This window comes from Ochlerotatus camptorhynchus, unplaced genomic scaffold (assembly GCF_037179485.1).
Source record: "Ochlerotatus camptorhynchus isolate MF236.1 unplaced genomic scaffold, CSIRO-AGI_Acam_v1.1 ptg000472l, whole genome shotgun sequence".
NCBI lineage: Eukaryota > Metazoa > Arthropoda > Insecta > Diptera > Culicidae > Ochlerotatus > Ochlerotatus camptorhynchus.
The window spans coordinates 980,190-999,308 of NW_027040958.1; the positions used below are offsets into that span (position 1 = coordinate 980,190).

General features: G+C 35.8%; 1 protein-coding gene across 1 annotated transcript in view; it reads left to right on the top strand.

Moving 5' to 3' along the window:
- The window catches only part of LOC135712351 (diacylglycerol kinase eta), a 445,427-nt gene that overhangs the window by 372,874 nt on the left and 53,434 nt on the right, over positions 1-19,119 (top strand). The gene's annotated exons all lie outside the window — the stretch shown is intronic.

Sequence of the window (19,119 nt, forward strand, 5' to 3'; positions counted from 1 at the left end):
GATTGGCGAGGTGCTGGATTTCCTCCCACCGCGCCTTCTTCCGTACCGTCACGGGACTCTTCTAACCATTGCCGCACCCGTCGATTATGTGCATGACGACTAACCTGACTTCGGGTCTCTTCAGCTGCTCTAGCCTTATCGAGCAGCTTTTGTTGCTGATTCAGAAACTTTATCTGCAACTTCAAATTTGCCTGCTGCTGTTCAATGTCCTGCTGCCGTTTCAGTCGTTCAAGATCGCGAGCGACAGTCGATCCACTTTTGCTCGATTTACTGCTTTTTGCTGACACACTGGGGGCGGCTTCGCACTTGGTACACATCCATGCTAGTTCACTAACCGATGAATCGACGCCAGCACACGCAAAGTGCCACCAGGAATCACAAGCGTCACATTGAACGAAGTTGCCCGGCAAATCAGACTTGTTGCACGCCACACAACTAACCTCATTTTCTCTCGGCGTTGGCGGAGGATCCGGAGGGTTTGGCATCGTTAGAGATAAATTCTTTGAAGAATTGTTGCCGGAATAAAACCCCTCGCACTAATTTTCGAAAGCAGTGTATTTCAAACAGCCTCAAAGCTACAAATAGGAATAATTAGGATAGTTCGTAGATTTAGGATAATTAGTTCGTAGACTTACAATTTAGTGCTTCAATGCAGTTTTAGGTTATGTTTAGATTTTATCCACGGCAAAGTGATCTACAAATACTAGAATATAGAGTATTATAAATTCACTACTTTTAGGTAAATTATATCAACCCTTACTAATTCAAACAATAATTAACGTGAAAGTTAACACTTAATTTTATCTTCCCTTTCTCCACTAAAACACCGTAGTCATCCGAGGTCGTGTGGGTTTTTGTTTGACAGATTGATTGTCTCTCAGCCTGACTGATCATCGGTGACAGCGCATGAAGTTTTTGTTGGACGCGTCGCCTTGAGCTACCGGGTTACCCGTATCACCATCCCTGTGGTAGATCGGTAGACTTGCGGCAACAATTTGTTTGATCGAGATGCTGTCTCCGGCAAAGTTGTGGGCAAGTATTGCACCTTTCAAGAAAAAATATACAGTGTAAAAAATTATTTTGTTATTTAAAAAAAAAAATCAAAATTATAAAAAAAAATGTCAAATTGCTATTTTTTTTTATTTTGTTGTGTTTTATATTAATGTTGCAGTTTAGATAACGTGCTGCTTATTGATAATGTGCGTTTGCTGGGCAACTAATAAACAAAAAAGTGATGAATTATTGAAAAAAGTACTATTTTCGAAAATACTACTTACAGTTATTAAATATCTTTGAAATGGTGTTATTATTAAAACACATTAAATTAACAACAAAAAAGCTTGTAATGCTTAAATTGCCCAAAGTTGTTATTTTCGAGATACTCATAGGTTAAAATTCACTTATCGCATAATTTGAGCAATTTTCACCCTTTTGAGATGTTGTTCGTGAGTGTTTAACCTTGAAAATGTTTTTAACGAAAAGCCCAATCCATTTCCTTAAACTTTGCAGTTCACAGTTTTTCAATCAGACGCATGAGTTAAGATATAATTAATTATGAGTAAGATACCGCATGGGAAAAGTGTATTTTCCTATTTGGCCCCTTATACGGCTAGCTAGTTTCGAAGACCACGGTGGAATACAAAACAACCATAAGATGTGCTTGACAGCCTTTTCGGGTTATTGTTAGTGTCGTAGCTACACAATAGGAACGGGCAAAGCGGACAGGCCCCCTCCAGAATTGTCCAAGACCACCCACTCATATTGCGGTTCGTAGCATAACTAGTTTTGACAATAAACCTTATATTTCATTATTTCGCAACAACCCCACCTGGGTTACTTTTTCAAAAGACTTATCTGTTTTTGTAAACAATGCGTTCGATCGTCGATGTGACGTAACTGGGAGCTCATCCACGCATACTAACACCACTATCAGATAGGGGAAACCTTCCTCAACTTAATAGTGGTGTTAGTGTGCATGGTTGAGTTCCCAGTTGCGTCAAATCGAGTATCCGAGATTTGTAATACCATTAGCAAATTATGGCATTTATTTCACAAATAAAAATGTTTTAAATAAAATAGTGTTCTTAGGTATTTATTTAGTTCACATTATATAATTATATTAATACTTAATACGTCTATTTAAACAAATTAAAAACCTTTGCATCATGATCTGAACAGTTTGAGAACAATTTTGCTTTAATTTTATTTTCAGAATTGTTCTTGTTTCACAATATTGTTCATTAAGCTCTGCCGCCATAGTTTTATATTCTTCTGATGTTACAAAACCAACTTATCGTCAACTCTTCCTGCTTTCGATTATTTGCCCAGTTATATAATTCTTTGGCATTTTTAATTGGATGTTCACGTTCTCAAGCTAAGCTGGCAAGTGTAGCCATGCTCTTTATCGTACCTCCAATACCATCACACGGTCCTTTGCCATGGGATGTCGCAAAGAAATGCCATTCAGCTTCAATTTCAAACATAGACTTGAACTTGCAGATACTAGGAAAATTCTTACGTTTTTTGTACTGTGAAGCAGCTCCGTCAGACATAAAATAAATCTTCTTCACTATTTTTCTCTGATCTGTACGTAAAAAAGTAATCATTTTGGTAATAAACAGGTTAACAGCTACTGCATCATGTGTCAACTCTTCTGAGATAATTATGAAACTAAAATGAAGCACTTGCGAGTATATAACGAATGGATGGATACATGGATGTTATACATTCCAATGATGAGATTGTACTTCATCCTGCAGTACAAAGGAGTAATTTTCAGAAAAATCACAATTAACTAAAAACTCTCCTACTTGCAAATTGTTTTTCGTTGTTTTTAAGAATTTAGATTGTTCTGTTTTAATGAAATCGTGCGGTATCAATTTGAGTAATTTTTCACAAAAATATGAAACAAAATCTTCAGGCTCTTTTACAATAGTTTGTATATCACATCTATCAGTAGCTACCCACTGTTCGAATGACAGTTGATCAACCATTTTTTCTTCTAATTGCTGTGTTAAAAAATCCTCAATTGACGAAATGTCTGGACAATCCTCACAACATCTAAGATAACGATATGCTGTTTTTCTTTCACAAATTAAACTATCAGTCAAGGACTATAAATCATACAATATATTGTACTTTTTTAAACTATGTGTTATAAGATAAAAGAAAATTCATGATTTTTACAAACGCAAACATTGTGCGATCCTGAACTGGTTAAAAGTTTGCAGTATTTAGGACGAAGTTTCGCGAATGAAGAAATTCATATTTTTGCCTCACTATTAATTTCCTTTAATCTTGTGTATGCTTCTTTAAGTGTCGTCATCAATAACCTTTTTCTGTATTGCTTTCCGTTTTCCATCGTTTTTTACTGACACGTAGTCTCTCTGGCCAGGCATCACCCGACTTGTTTCATCGTCCTCAAAAAATTGAACAACAAATTCCTTCGTTGCATCATTTAAGCCATGGCTCGATTTTCTGTGAACTGCTGAATGTGCTCCATCAGTTTCAAATAACTATTAGCTGCTGTTGCGAAGTACCTTGTGGTGTTAAATTCATCCATTATTTTTTGTGTTGTCCATGACTTGGGCAACACAGTTAAAATCTGTAGTTTTTCACTCCTTGTGGTATCTTGTCTGCCAAATTTTTCATTCAATTGAAGAATTATTTCTTCAAAATCCTATGTTGCACTTGTTTGGTCCTCGTGCGGTCCTAGTTAGAAAAGATGCTTCCTCACTCCTTGGTTGATTTCCTTAATTTTATGTTCAGGATAGTAAACGTTGTTTGACTTCTTTGCATCAATCGGTGAAACTTGAATCCCAGCAATACCTCGGTTGAATATTTCGATGTTAACAGATCGCGAAATATCATCATCAGTTGTTGCAGTTGTGGCCACTGATATTGTTGATGGTATCGTTGACAGGCTGGGTACTTCAGGCAAAACCCTTCCAACAACAGTTTCCGAGTTTTCAGCGATGATTTGTTGTTCACCTCTCATTGTATCTCTGGAATATAGAATCGAGTTCAAGTTCTGTTTGGTATTTTCTGAAAGAATTCGCAGATCCTTTTTTATACATCATCATTTTTTATCGGTTGAATACATTGGGTCATAACAAATCGGTTATCCATATCTTTGTACTGGTGAATGCTGAAAAAAAAAAACGTAAAAATATAAATATTCTTATTTTTTTTATATACATTTAACTAATGTTCGTATAAAATTTATATTGAATAATAAGCTTACCTTATCAGAAACGAAACTTTGTATAACAGCACTGAATCACCGTCCTTCAAACTATTTCTATTTTCCACAGATAACGACTTAGACTGGTTACTGTTAGTGACTGATGAAGATATGCTTGAGTAGCTCTTTAAATATCAGTTTTTGCTACCGAAATAAATATTCTTACTAAGTGGCTAGGTATCAATGAAGAATAAGATGGTACCTAAGTATGCAATTAGGTACCAGACATTCAGTGGCTTGATTTTCAACGCTTGTTGTATAGAGACTTGTGCGTCTGATTGAAAAACTGTGAACAGCAAAGTTTAAGGAAATGGATTGGGCTTTTCGTTAAAAATATTTTCAAGATTAAACACGCACGAACAACATCACTAAAGGGTGAAAATCGCTCAAATTATGCGATAAGTGAATTTTAACCTACGAGTATCTCGAAAATAGCAACTTTGGGTAATTTAAGCACAATGAGCTATTTTGTTGTAAATTTAATGTGTTTTAATAATAACACCATTTCAAAGATATTCGAAAACTGTAAGTAGTATTTTGGAAAATAGTACTTTTTTCAATAATTCATAACGTTTTTGTTTATGAGTTGCCCAGCAAACGCACATTGTCAATAAGTAGCGCTTTATCTAAACTATAATATAAATATAACAAAAAAATTAAAACAAATTTGCAATTTGAGTATTTTTTTTTATAATTTTGATTTTTTTTTTTGTAAATAACAAAAAAATTTTTTACAGTGTATATTTGTTCTTGAAAGGCACAATACTTGTCCGCAACTTCGCGCAAGACACCATCTCGATCGAACAAATCGTTCACGAGATATATTTTTTCTATTGATGCGTATCATTTTTGCATAAGCTCTTTTCAAGTGTTAGTCGTGTACAAAACTAGGGAACCAAATATGTAAAATGACATGTTGGACAGTAATAAACAACTGTGTAAAATAACAAGTAATTCTAGAAACATCGATCCGAACCGATTTGCGAATCTGTGTGGAACTACCCAGAACGGAGATGTCGCCGTTGAGGATGTTTTAGAGATGGAGCTCTTTTTTGCCGGTCCGGACTGGCGAACTGGAAACGGCACCAAATAGCGGACGGGTGGATTGCCAGAACTAGTTGTTCCTAATGCCGAAACCTGATGGGTGCTGACGGAGGAGCTGCCCCGATTTCACTACCACTCGATGTCACATTACTACTGACAAGTGACGTTTGAAGCACGCTCATACTCAAATAATTCTATAATTGTTCAAACTACGCATGTGCTACCTATTTTAAACATAACTGGAATATGGATACCATCCATAAATTGGCGGGATTGTGTATAAGACACGACCGCAAGGTTGACGCAGACTACGTTAAGCTGTGTGTGAAATTCTCGTGCATTTTTTAGATATTGATTGAAAATACAGTAGAATTAACCTACACAGCAAAAAAATAATTTTGATATCACATCAAAGTGGATGCACTACAATCATGTCGAAAATTTCATGTAATTTTTATGACCACATAAATAAACAAATGCAGTAAAAGCAGCGTAATGTCAGTTCATGTATTGTATTAATGATAATTTTGTCCTTTTTAGCAAGTAATATTACACCATATTTTCGACATGATTGTAGTGCATCCACTTTGACGTGATATCAAAATTATTTTTTTGCTGTGTATGAGTTCGGTCCTATGCACATATTTTGGATTTCCTACTTAGTAAAGCTTGGTTAAATTCAGGACTCCATAAAAATTCGAATACATATTCTATTATATTTGGTTCCGAAATTACTTTCTTCAGGTGATTCATTGAAGCGTCCAACAATTACCGTCATGACGGTTAATATTCCCTATCACTTCAAGATTTTTAGGGCACAAATCTTGGACGTTTGTGGCATCATTCATGAAATTGAAACTCCTTGTGTACTGCACTGCAGCAAACTTGACTAAGACTATGTGCGGCTTGTGCTTAATAGGCCGGTAATGGGGTAGTTAGCCATAATGAGATTGATTGGAAATAAGGCTTACACAGCGATTCAACTTCAAAACGCTAAAAAAATGTACACACAAAAACGGAGTGCATAATTTAGCACCAACATTTCGGGAATATCTCGATTAGCCATGAATCCCTCCAACAATTTATCAGTACATCTATTTTAAAGATTTTGTTTGCGTTTTCTAGACGCACATGCATCATTTGGCATAAGAACACTGGGCGTTTCTGTGGTGCGAAAAAAGTGTCTTCCATACCCGAGTAAAGCTGGAGATCAAATTGGAATCAATATTTGCTTTTATGATGTAACTTATTTTGAATTCTCCAGTTGATATCATTTTGGTTGACTTGGGCAACATTTTATACTGTTGAATCAAACGGAAAACTAATCCTTCTTTCAATGAAATCAATTTGATTACTGATTTTGCATTCATAATGTAAAAGTGAATACGGGCCTGGCTGGTTAGCATCCATGCTTCTCACGCTGAAAGACTAGAGCTCAAATCTCACCCCGGTCAAGTCACAAATTATCTAAAACGTGTTAAACAAAACAAATACACAATACTCGTTAGTTCAACGACAGATGAACTTAAATTAAATTTAAAGCAAGACGTTAACAGCAAAACTTCATGTTAAGTTGCTTTCATTTAAAAAGTCTTGACTGCAAAATGAAAGCACAACATGATATCAGACTACTGTCTCGACAATTGAAATCAAAATGAGTTTTCATTATGATAGGAACTGCAAAATTTAATATCGATTTGCTTTCATTTTGTTAAGCCACTTTGCTCGGGTATCTATCACAGATTACAAATTCAACAGTGAGCATATTACATAAGGACGTAACCGCGATGATCGATTTTTTCTTTTGTTAATAACTCGCTTGGATTAACATTTCTCGGTGCGTTTGCTGTTGCTTTTGATAGCCAATACAACCTGTTACAGTACTACAAATTCAAATAATTTTCAAGCTGAACATTACATTAGGTCCTAAGTAACATTGTTCGATTCTCTTCGTCGACTTTCTCTTTCGATAATAAACTTGAGCATAGGACCTGGGAATGTCTTTAAATGGCAGAGGTGATACAAGAAGAAAGTCGACGAAGAAAATCTTGTCAATGTTAATTAGGACCTGATGCAAAGTTCAGCTTGAATTGTTTCGCTTAGCTGTACACGCTATTTCAAAACTACCCAAATTTGGGTAGAATCCACCCAAATCGGTCAAAACTGAACCTACCCAAAAATTGGTACACTATGTTGGGAGAGACACGTTGACAAATGAACAAAGTCGATCGGATTCATGTCGATGTTGTTCATTTGTCAAGTTGTCACTCCCAACATAGTTTACGGCGCCGGTGGTGTAGTGGTAAGCGTGATTACCTCTCACCCCAGCAGGCCTGGGTTCAATCCCAGTCGGCGCCGCCGGGATGTTCTGAGGCATAACATCTCTGATCACGCCTTCCTTCGGATGGGAAGTAAAGCCGTTGGTCCCCGGTTCATGAGTTGATGGGTTGATAGGTAGGGTCCAGATGTGGGGGCTGCCTTCCTGGCACGTCGGTAGCATTGGTGCTCAGCACGGAAAACAAGATCGACGGAAAAAACAAACCAAAGGAAAAAAAAAACACAGTTTACCCATTTTGGGTAGGTTCAGTTTTGACCGATCTGGGTGGATTCTACCCAAATTTGGGTAGTTTTGAAATGGCGTGTAGTAATGTAAAGAGAAAATCGATCTATCTTGCAAGTAGGTCCTTTTGAACGCTCACTGGCATTTTTTTTTTTACTTTAAATGATCTTTATTTCTTAAATTAGTGTGGTTTACACGTATAACTTATCAAGTGACACAGATGCGTCTTTTCAACTTTAGATCTTTTAAATTTCAATTATTATTAATTACAGTTCCTAGTCCTTTCAGGCCTTTTTTTTTAGGGAATGACCACCTTGGTGGGATTGGTTTGTTTTAAATTGAAAAAGGAAACTACTTATACAGCCATTCCATAGCTAAACGACATAGTGGTTCTCAGAATTTCGTAACAATTTGCAGTTTTGTTCCTTATCGAAAAAAGTTAGAATCGTTTTTGTTTATTTTTTCATTAGGGTGACCATTTTCCTGTTAGGGTGGTAAAAAAAACTGATTTATTTTTATTTTTTCCAAAAATTGTATCTTTTAACTTTTGAACCATTGAACCGATTTGAATGATCAAAATATTAAATGAAGGGTTATTAAAAATACTTTTCAGAAAAAAAATATATTTTTTTTTTAAATTGGAGTTTTGGAAAGAATAACTTTGATTGTATTTGTTTATTATGGTTTTCATGGTTTGTAGACAATGGGCGTAACACGTTTTTATATATTTTTTTTAAATTTAGGCTTTTCTACACAACATATCAAAAAATCAGCGATTTATTTGTCTTCGTTTTTGAGTTACGACATGTTTAGAAATTTCGCTAATAACTCCAATACGACAAGATTTCCCTGCGTCTCAATTGATACATATCGAATGTAACATGGTTACATTACTTACTTATTTCAATTTCTGATCCTAGACTACCGTGGCATTCATAGAAACTTGAATCAAATTTATTGATTGCTTTTGCGTTATATGTAAATAATAATTACTACAGTGATTCATAGCATAGGAATTCAAATAGAATATATTTATATTAAATTTGGCTAGTACATCTTTCCCGGACTGTGAACTCTATATCTAGTCTATATTTGGACTAGAATCAATGCTTTGATAAGACAATCTTATGGTTTCCAACTATGCACATGGCTGGTTTGAAATAAAATTCATTATTTTTTTTTTAGGCATAAAACATGCCAATGTTTTAAAGTTTCACAAAATGTTCTTCTTCTGAGAACGAGAATCGTTTTACAATAATTTAATTTTCATTTTCTGACCTAAAACTATGATATGACTGTGTTTCGGAAATTTGTTTGACACGAGTTTAAGTTTTAAGTTTTGTTTCCATCGCTTTATGATCTGCGTCTGAAAAAAAGCCATAGTGCATTTTTGAATCGATTTTAGAAATTGCCCATGTATAGAGCTCTTGAGCAGTTGTAATGAGATGCCCCTGCAAATTTGCTTTACCAGCATTTCGTTTCAAGACTCCTCCCAAAGCATCATATGGACCTTTACCGTGGCATGTGGCGAAAAAGTTCCACTCCGCATCTATACCAAAATCCTTTTTCATGTGGCACAAATTAAAAGCTGTCATCTTATTTTTGAACTGACTGCCTGATCCATCTGAGAAAAAGTGAATTTTCTTAAGGCTGAGTATCTTACTCTTGATGAAATTTATACAATTAACTACGAATAATCGAACTGAAACATGGTTGTGCTTGGTAAACTCCGCGATTGCAGTGAAACTAGTAAACATTAAATCTTTGGGTATGATCATCTCTATAATAAATAGCAAATGGATGTACAGTGTACTGTGCGTTTGCCCAATGATATCCTTGTACAGCATCTTGTACAACAAATGAAAAGTTTTCAGAAAAATCACATATTATTATACATTGACGTATTTCAAGTATTTACCTTGTTGTTCAGCTATGAAATTATGTGGTGATAAATCGAATAACTTTTCCAAAAACATGTCTAAAAACTCTTGAGTTTCCAACTCCACTAAATCCATGATACAACGGTCAGCTTGACGCCATTGTTTAAATTTTAAGGATTCCACATTTCCATCGGTCAGGATAGTAACCATTTCTGAAGTCAAACTTTGTATACCTGGGCAATTTTCACACATTTTTAACCAACACTGTTCTGTGGGGTTGGTGCAAAGAATTAAAAAAAAACAAGTCATGGTATGATTTCACATCAGCTGGAAGTGACTTTCTATCTTGAAGAGCTTTAAAAATTAATTTAACATTTTGGTGGTAAACACACACACAAACAGTATTTGTGCCACTCGTTCCTGCCAGAATGCAATGCTTAGGGCGGTTACTTGCAAACATTGAAAACCCTATTTTAGTTGCGGGATATTGATCCTTGAAAATGGCATAAACTTCTTGCAAATTACACAATACTAATCTTCGTTGTATATAAACCTTACCATCAACATTTTTTGTAATAACATAATCGCGTTTTCCTGGACAGGATCGGCTTATTTCGTCACTGGTATAGAAAGACGCCCTGCTCAGCTTTCTTCCTGGTGTCGTCATTATTCCCTTGTCCTCCTGTAGTGTTTTGATCGGATCCGCCATATATCGAGAAACTCCGAATTCCTTCGTTATTTTATATGCTGACCAGCTTCTAGGTAAAGTCGTGAGAATGCGATACTTCTCATTATTATCATGAGTTTCTAGGAACTTTTCCTTGAGTTGCTGAATGATTTCATCATCGTTTGTAGTAGGCATACTGTCAGTACTTCTGATCGATTGTAAACTGGTGCTTCTAGTGACTCTGAAAATGAAGTTAAAAAAACATATTTCACATTACTGTTAACACTACACTACATTCGAGCCTGACGTTACAAAGTTTTCAGAATGTTATAATGTGACGTCATGCTCGTTTGACTCATGGCTTGGCTACCAATGTAAATACATTTTTTAAATACAATACTCACCTTGGCTGTTGACAGCAGGAACTCCGGATGGTCCAGTGGCGGGCTCTGCGGGTGCGGGTTTATACAGTTTGAGGTAGCAATTTCTGCATATGAAGGAACTGCCATCTAATTTCATTTTTTTTCTTCACCGCATGAACTTGAAGAGCTTGGGTAAGATTCCTCTTTAAAGCATTTGAAACCCACAAACAACAACAAGAACACTTAACATTCATCGTTTATAAAACACTGGCTGTACAGAATATCTTTGAATTAACAGAGCTTTCGTTTCCTTACTGATTATTTCACATCTAAGTTCATCCTTAAATATGCCACCATGCATTGCACCTACGAACGAACACCTTACCTACCAAGTTTTCTGTATGATTTTAGCCAAGGTTGCAAAGACTCATTTCAGCTAAAATAATGTTTTTCGGAATAATAAAACCAAAAGATGGTATGATGGCATGTTTTACTTGTAACTTACAAGAAGAGGTTACAAAGTGTGCGTTGGAAACATAAAACCTGTAAATTTGGTTTCTATGAGTCACAATCAGCGATTTGCTGATCGCTGAGTGAGTGAGTGAGTGAGTGAGTGAGTTTGTGAAACATCGCTGATTGTGACTCTCATGAAGTGAAATAAACAGGTTTAATATGTCAAACACATTCTTTGCAACCTCTTCTTGTATCCTACCAATTCAAAATTTGATCATGGCATCTAATTATTTCATAATTTAGAAAAACATTGTTTTAGCTGAAATGAGTCTTTGCAACCTTGATTTTAGCATGTGCTCTGTATAGGTAGCTATTTACTTGGTGAAGTATTCACTTTGAATAAACAAGCCTATAAAAGCAGAAGCAGAAAATTGATATGGATTATGTGACTATGTCAGCTATGTACCAATGGATACGCAGGTTAATCTAGTCGTATTGGAGTAATGAGCAAAATTTCTAAACATGATAATTGCAAAAAATCGTAACTCATAAACGAAGACAAATACATCGCTGATTTTTGATATGTAGTGTAGAAAAGCCTAAATTTAAAAAAAAATATAAAACGTGTTACGCTCATTGTCTACAAACCATGAAAACCATAAAAAACAAATACAATTAAAGTTCTTCTATACAAAATTCCAATTTTCAAAAAAAATTAAATTTTTTTCTGAAAAGTATTTTTGGGCAAACATACTTTTGAACATAAAAACCAATAAATGATCCATAAAATATTGGAAAACGTTCGATAAAAAACATCCAAATGATGCATAAAACTTCGGAGAAAATCCTTAAAAAAGTGTGAATGATTCATAAAAAATATCAATATGATCCATATTTAATGTAAAATTTAGCAACACAATTGTAAAAATGTACCGCTAAATTTCTAACGAATGAGCATTGAAATTGTACGAATTACCCATAAACATATTGCAATTGATCCATAATACATTCAGCAGTGAACCTTAAACCAAAGAAAGTGATCCTTAGAAAATCATGTTTGCGCACTTAAAAATATAGCCATGTTCGTATAATTGAAAGCAACTTCCTCAGCTTGAAGCTGAAATAGGTTTTATTAAACTAATATAAAATCAAAACCAATCTTAATGCTTAAAACAAAACCTATTTCAGCTTCAAGCTATCCAAAACGAGACTGCTCTGAGGAAGTTGCTTTCATTAATCCGGACATTCTTGAAGAACAACATCGGATATAACCTCAAAATGTCAGAGGGATCAACACCACCGTTGAGTGAAGAACAGAACAGCGATAGAAACTGTACGCTTTGTGAAGGCCATGACCACGTAGATGATATGGTTCAGTGTGATGTCTGCGATTTCTGGACCCATTATAGTTGTGCTGGTAAGACAACAGCTGTAAAGGAGGTTCCGTAGACGTGCTCTAAGTGCACAAATATGCTGAAGGTGGCAAAAGGAACCAAGAAGTCTGTCTCAAAGAAACCACCTAGCAGAAATAATAGAGCGAGGAGTGATGCCGCAACCGAATCTGGAAAAGGAAGTACCAATGAGGTCAGCCTGGAAGAATCCCTAGACCAGTTGCTGCAGGAGTAAAGCGCAAATAAGAAAGCGCTGGAGGAAGAGAAATTCCTCCATGAAAAGCGATAGGAGGCTGAGCGGGAGATTTTCAAACCGAGAGTTATCTTCCGTCACTCTTTCAACAAAGATTTGGCTAGATTTAGCATTTAGGGATTCAATTATTATTTTAGTTAAGCACGCAAACGATGTAGAATGAGCTACTTACTAGTTACTTAGGGTGAATCATGTATATAGCGTTTAGGAACAAATTGTAGGTTACCAGATTTTAGGATCAAATTTCAGTATCTAGATTAAGCAAATATAGGGTTATTAAATTCAATATTTGCACGAATTCCACCTCCAACTAACCTACTTCAGTAGCTACATAGAGGTAACTTTAAGACCAGAAGGTCCCGAAGAAATGTGCTCAACTTTTTGGCTAAGCTCTGGTACTATCTTCGGTCCCAAGCTTATCGATGCACCCCTATAAAACACGAGAAAATCCACGAACCCCTCATTTTACCTGTCAAACTTTTATAGCGAATCAAAACAAACATTGTGTAGTACTAAAATTTTGACTAGAATGGGGTACGTTAATCGATTTGCTTGGGACCAATAGGCAAGTCAGGTAGTGAGCCAATTTAAAATCGTTAGTTTCGTATTGATTGTTGGTAGCTAGGTCACTACAAATAACTACAATTTAATTAAACGATAGGTATATTAACAAATTTAGGCAATTAAAATAATTTAGCTATAAAACGTTTTTTAGATGGTTTGGAATTGTATCTTCTTTTCCTCTTTTTTTCTCGTTCATACTCCGACCTACACAACTAAAAAAAGTAGTGTAAATTTCCGTTACTATGATGCACATATATGGAGCGTCATATATCATACAAATTTAGATTATAGATCGTGTAAATTTATGAGACATTTCATGCAATATCCCATATATTGTATGCAACTGTCCACTTTTGTTTGCAACATTTCTTGCAAGTTGCTAATTTACGTGAAAAGGAAGTTTACATGTATGAATGTTTGCATGCATGGATGTTTACATCGCCAGTAAAATTCAGAATTTTTTGGTGTGTATCTAAGGTTTGGCTCAACGGAACTGTGAGTTCACAGTTCCGTTGAGCCAAACCTGACGTCTGTCATTTCTGACAGCGACCGTTACCGTAGCTCTCTGAATCTCCCACAGGGTTGTCACTGGGTTTGGCAGTACAGGGTTATCCCGATATTCCGAACAGCCATGATCCATAAATTAGACGTATATTATTCACGTTTTGGACACTGTATCATTAATTTTGATCCATAAACCATGAAAAATTGCTCAATTACTGCTTAACTACTTAGATTTACTGTCCTGCCGTGTTTTTAGGTAGATGTGCGGAGCGATGGTCAAGCGTCTAGAATTAGCTTCCAAAAGAAGCTTCTATAATAATCTTCTTAAGAAAAAATGATAAATAAATGTTAATTTTATGGATCATACCTAGGGTAGGTGTTCGAGTTGTTGGTAGACGTGCTTATTTTTGTGTGTTCCAATTAAAGTCTATAGGGGGGGCCACACATCCAAATCTCAATTCTAGATGCTCAACAGATCTACCACTAGCGATTCGAAAAATATTCTTTCATTTGTCGCATCTACTTGCATCGCGCCTCATCTTTTTACAGGAAATCTTTAGAATCGTCATCAATCTTCTTTCTATCTACTCAGCGTGCGTGCAGCTAGCCAAAACAAAACACAATTTTTCCTGCATCGTAGCTAGAGTCGCCCCCCTCGGTATATATACATATGTTTTTTTAATTTGATCAATAATCCTTGGAAAATTGCTACATTACTGCGTAGCTACTCAGGTTTACTGCTCTACCCGTGTTTTTTTTTGTCAGAAGAGCAGAACGATGGGCGAGCGTATAGAATAAGCTTCTTAAAAAGTTTCTAAATGTAGCTTCCATAGGAAGCTTCTTAAGAATATTATTATAGAATCTTCTTTTGGAAGCTAATTCTAGACGCCTGCCCGTCGCTTCGCACATCTACCTTAAATACACGGGCAGGACAGTAAATCTAAATAGATAAGCAGTGGAGCAATTTTTCAAGGTTTATGGATCAAAATTAAAAAAAAATAGTGTCCTAAACATGAATAACATACTAATCATGCCTATATTTTTAAGTGTGCAAACTTGATTTTTTATGGATCACTTTCTTTAGTTTAAGGTTCATTGCTGAACGTTTTATGGATCAATTGCAACATGTTTATGGGTAATTCGTACAATTCCAATGCTCATTATTTAGAAATTTAGTGGTACATTTTTACAATTATGTTGCTAAATTTCACATAAAATATTGATAATACACTGAAACCTCCGTTTACGAAGTCTTTTTTTACGCAGTATTCAATTTACGTCCCTCTTTTTACGAAGTAAATTCCAAATAACGAGGTTTCGTTTTACGAAGTAAATCCCAAATAACGAGGTTTTTTTTTACGAAGTAAATTCCAAATAACGAGTTTTCTTTTTACGAAGTAAATTCCAAATAACGAGTTTTTTTTTGCGATTATGGGAATCTGGGAAAAACTATGAAATATCCCACATTATGGGTATCTTTGGAATCGGAGTGAGATGTAGGAACCGGAAATTCATGTCTGACGCCATTTGGATATCCAAGATGGCGGCATCCGGTTCATGAAAAACTGAAAGATACTTTCAATACCCCACAATATGGGTATATTTGGAATCAGGGTGACGTGTAGGAACTGGAATTCTATGTTTGACGTCATCTTGAAATCCAAGATGGCAGCTTCCGGTTACAGAAAAACTTGGACATTCTGCCATATACAACACAAAATGGGTATTTTTGGAATCGGAGTGACGTGAAGGGACCGAAAATCGATGTCTGACCCCATTTTGAAATCCAAGATGGCGACTTCCGGTTTCAGAAAAACTTCGAAATTCTTTAAAATATCTCACAATATGGGTATTTTTGGAATCGGAGTGACGTATAGGAAACGGAAATCGATATCTGACGCCATTTTGAAATTCAAGTTGGCGATTTCCTTTTACAGAAAAAACTTCGAAATTCTGTCAAATAGCCCACAATATGTGTATTTTTGGAATCGGAGTGACGTATAAGGAACGGAAATCAATGTCTGACGCCATTTTGAAATCCAAGATGGCGACTTCCGGTTGCATAAAAACATGGAAATTCTGCCAAATACTCCACAATATGGATATTTTTGGAATCAGGGTGATGTGCAGGGACCAGAAATCTATGTCTGACTCCATTTTGAAATCCAAGATGGCGGCTTCCGGTTACAGAAAAACTTGGAAATTCTATCATATACACCACAATATGGGTATTTTTGGAATCAGGGTGATGTGCAGGGACCAGAAATCGATGTCTGACCCCATTTTGAAATCCAAGATGGCGACTTCCGGTTACAGAAAAACTTGGAAATTCTGTCATATACCCCACAATATGGGTATTTTGGAATCAGGGTGACGTGTAGGGACCGGAAATCGATATCTGACGCCATTTTGAAATCCAAGATGGCGACTTCCGGTTACAGAAAAACTTGGAAATTCTGTCATATACCCCACAATATGGGTATTTTGGAATCAGGGTGACGTGTAGGGACCAGAAATCGATGTTTGACGCCATTTTGAAATCCAAGATGGTGGCTTCCGCTAGCAAAAAGACTTCGAAATTCTATCAAATACCCCACAATATGGGTATTTTGGAATCGGAGTAACGTGTAGGGACCGAAAATCGATGTCTGACGCCATTTTAAAATCCAAGATGGTGGCTTCCAGTTACAGAAAAACTTGGAAAGTCTGTCATATACCCCACAATATGTGTATTTTTGGAATTGAAGTGACGTGTAAGAACCGGAAATTTATGTCTGACGTCATTTCGAAATCCAAGAACAATCCGGTTATAGAAAAATGGGCAAATACCACCACGTCACCCCGATTCTTAAGATACCCGTATTGTAGGTTATTTAACACGATTTTTGTGTAACCGGAAGTCACCATATTGAATTTCAAAATGGCGTCATACATGGGTTTTCAGTCCTAATAAGTCACTCCGATTCCAAAAAACCCATATTGTGGGGTATTTGACAGTATTTCCCAGTGTTTCTGTAACCGGATGTCACCATCTTGGATTTCTAAATGGCGTCAGACATGGATTCTCGGTTCTCACAGGTTACTCCGATTCTAAAAATATACATTTTGTTGTGTATTTAACGGTATTTTTCTGTTTTCTTGTAACCGGAAGCCGTCATCTTGGATTAAAAATTGCGTCAGACATCGATATCCGGTCCCTACACGTCACTCCGATTCCAAAAATACACATATTGTGGGCTATTTGACAGAATTCCCAAGTTTTTATGTAACCCAAAGCCACCATCTTGGATTTCAAAATGGCGTCAGATATTGATTTCTGGTCCCTGCACATCACCCTGATTCCAAAAATACCCATATTGTGGGGTATTTGGTAGAATTTCCAAGTTTTTCTGTAACCGGAAGTCGCCATCTTGGATTTCAAAATGGCGTCAGACATCGATATCCGGTCCCTACACGTCACTCCGATTCCAAAAATACCCATATTGTGGAGTATTTGGCAGAATTTCCAAGTTTTTCTGTAACCGGAAGCCGCCATCTTGGATTTTAAAATGGCGTCAGACATCGATTTTCGGTCCCTAAACGTCACTCCGATTCCAAAAATACCCATATTGTGGAGTATTTGGCAGAATTTCCAAGTTTTTCTGTAATCGGAAGTCGCCATCTTGGATTTCAAAATGGCGTCAGACATCGATATCCGGTCCCTACACGTCACTCCGATTCCAAAAATACCCATATTGTGGAGTATTTGGCAGAATTTCCAAGTTTTTCTGTAACCGGAAGCCGCCATCTTGGATTTCAAAATGGCGTCAGACATCGATTTCCGGTCCCTACACGTCACTCCGATTCCAAAAATACCCATATTGTGGGGTATTTGACAATATTTTCTAAAACCTCTTTTTACGAAGTAAATCCCAAATAACGAGTTTTCTTTTTACGAAGTAAATCCCAAATAACGAGTTTTCTTTTTACGAAGTAAATCCCAAATAACGAGGTTTTTTTTTACGAACTAATTCGATTTACGAACCCCCGTTTTGGTTCGTAAATGGAGGTTCCAGTGTATTGATATTTTTTATAGATCATCCACACTTTTTTAGGGATTTTCTCCGATGTTTTATGGATCATTTGAATGTTTTTAATGGAACGTTTTTCAATATTTTATGGATCGTTTTATCAATTCTAAAGGTGCAAACTTAGGGCTGCCGTATTTTTGAAAGGTTATTTTGATCATTCAAATCGGATCAATAATTCAAAAGTTAAAAAAATGCCATTTTTGGAAGAAATAGAAAAAAATCGATTTTTTGGACTACCTTAACAGGAAAACGGTCACCCTAATGAGAAAATAAAAAAATACGGGTCTAATACTTTCGATAAGGAACAAAACTGCCAATTGCTACGAAGTTCTGAGAAACACTATATCGTTTTACTATGGAATGGCTGTATAACTACTATTTACAACTACAACTAACCTACAACTACTATATACACCTAATCTACTATATACAAATAGGTTATCACCTTTTCGTGACGGTAACAATTTTAGATTTTTGATTCACCCCCTGTACCTTCTCGTTAGACGTAGTCTATGTTAAAACACAAGCAGTAAATATGTGTAGCTTTGCAATAATGGTACAATTATTTAAATTATCAAAAATTAAACATAAGTTCCGAAAACATGAAAGTATATATCTTATTTATGAATCTTACCTAAGTTTAATAGTGCGCGATTTTGATTTCCTATGGATCAATTTCGTTGGTTTGAAGTTAATTGTTGAACATTTTATCGATCATTTGCAATATGTTTATTTGTAATTCGTACAATTTAAATGCTCATTCTTAAGAAATCGAGCGGTACATTTGATATATTATATTGCCAAATTTTACATCAAATATTTATCATATTGAAATTGTTTATGGATCATTTACACTATTTAAGGGACTTTCACTGGAGTTTATGCATCATTTGGGTGTTTTTAACGAGCAGTTTTAATTTTTGTTTGACCAATTTATTAGTAGGTACAATTATGCTTCCCCTTCACAAGTCTGCTGGTCTCAAAAAACCATTGGAAGTGTTCTTCAATTTCAACATATATTGCAACAGCTTTACATCACCTGAAATGCCTTCAAAATGTCTGCCGGAATCAAAATGTGTACAGAACTTCCGATGTTTTCAAATTTGGAATTTATGGTAGGGAGTTTGG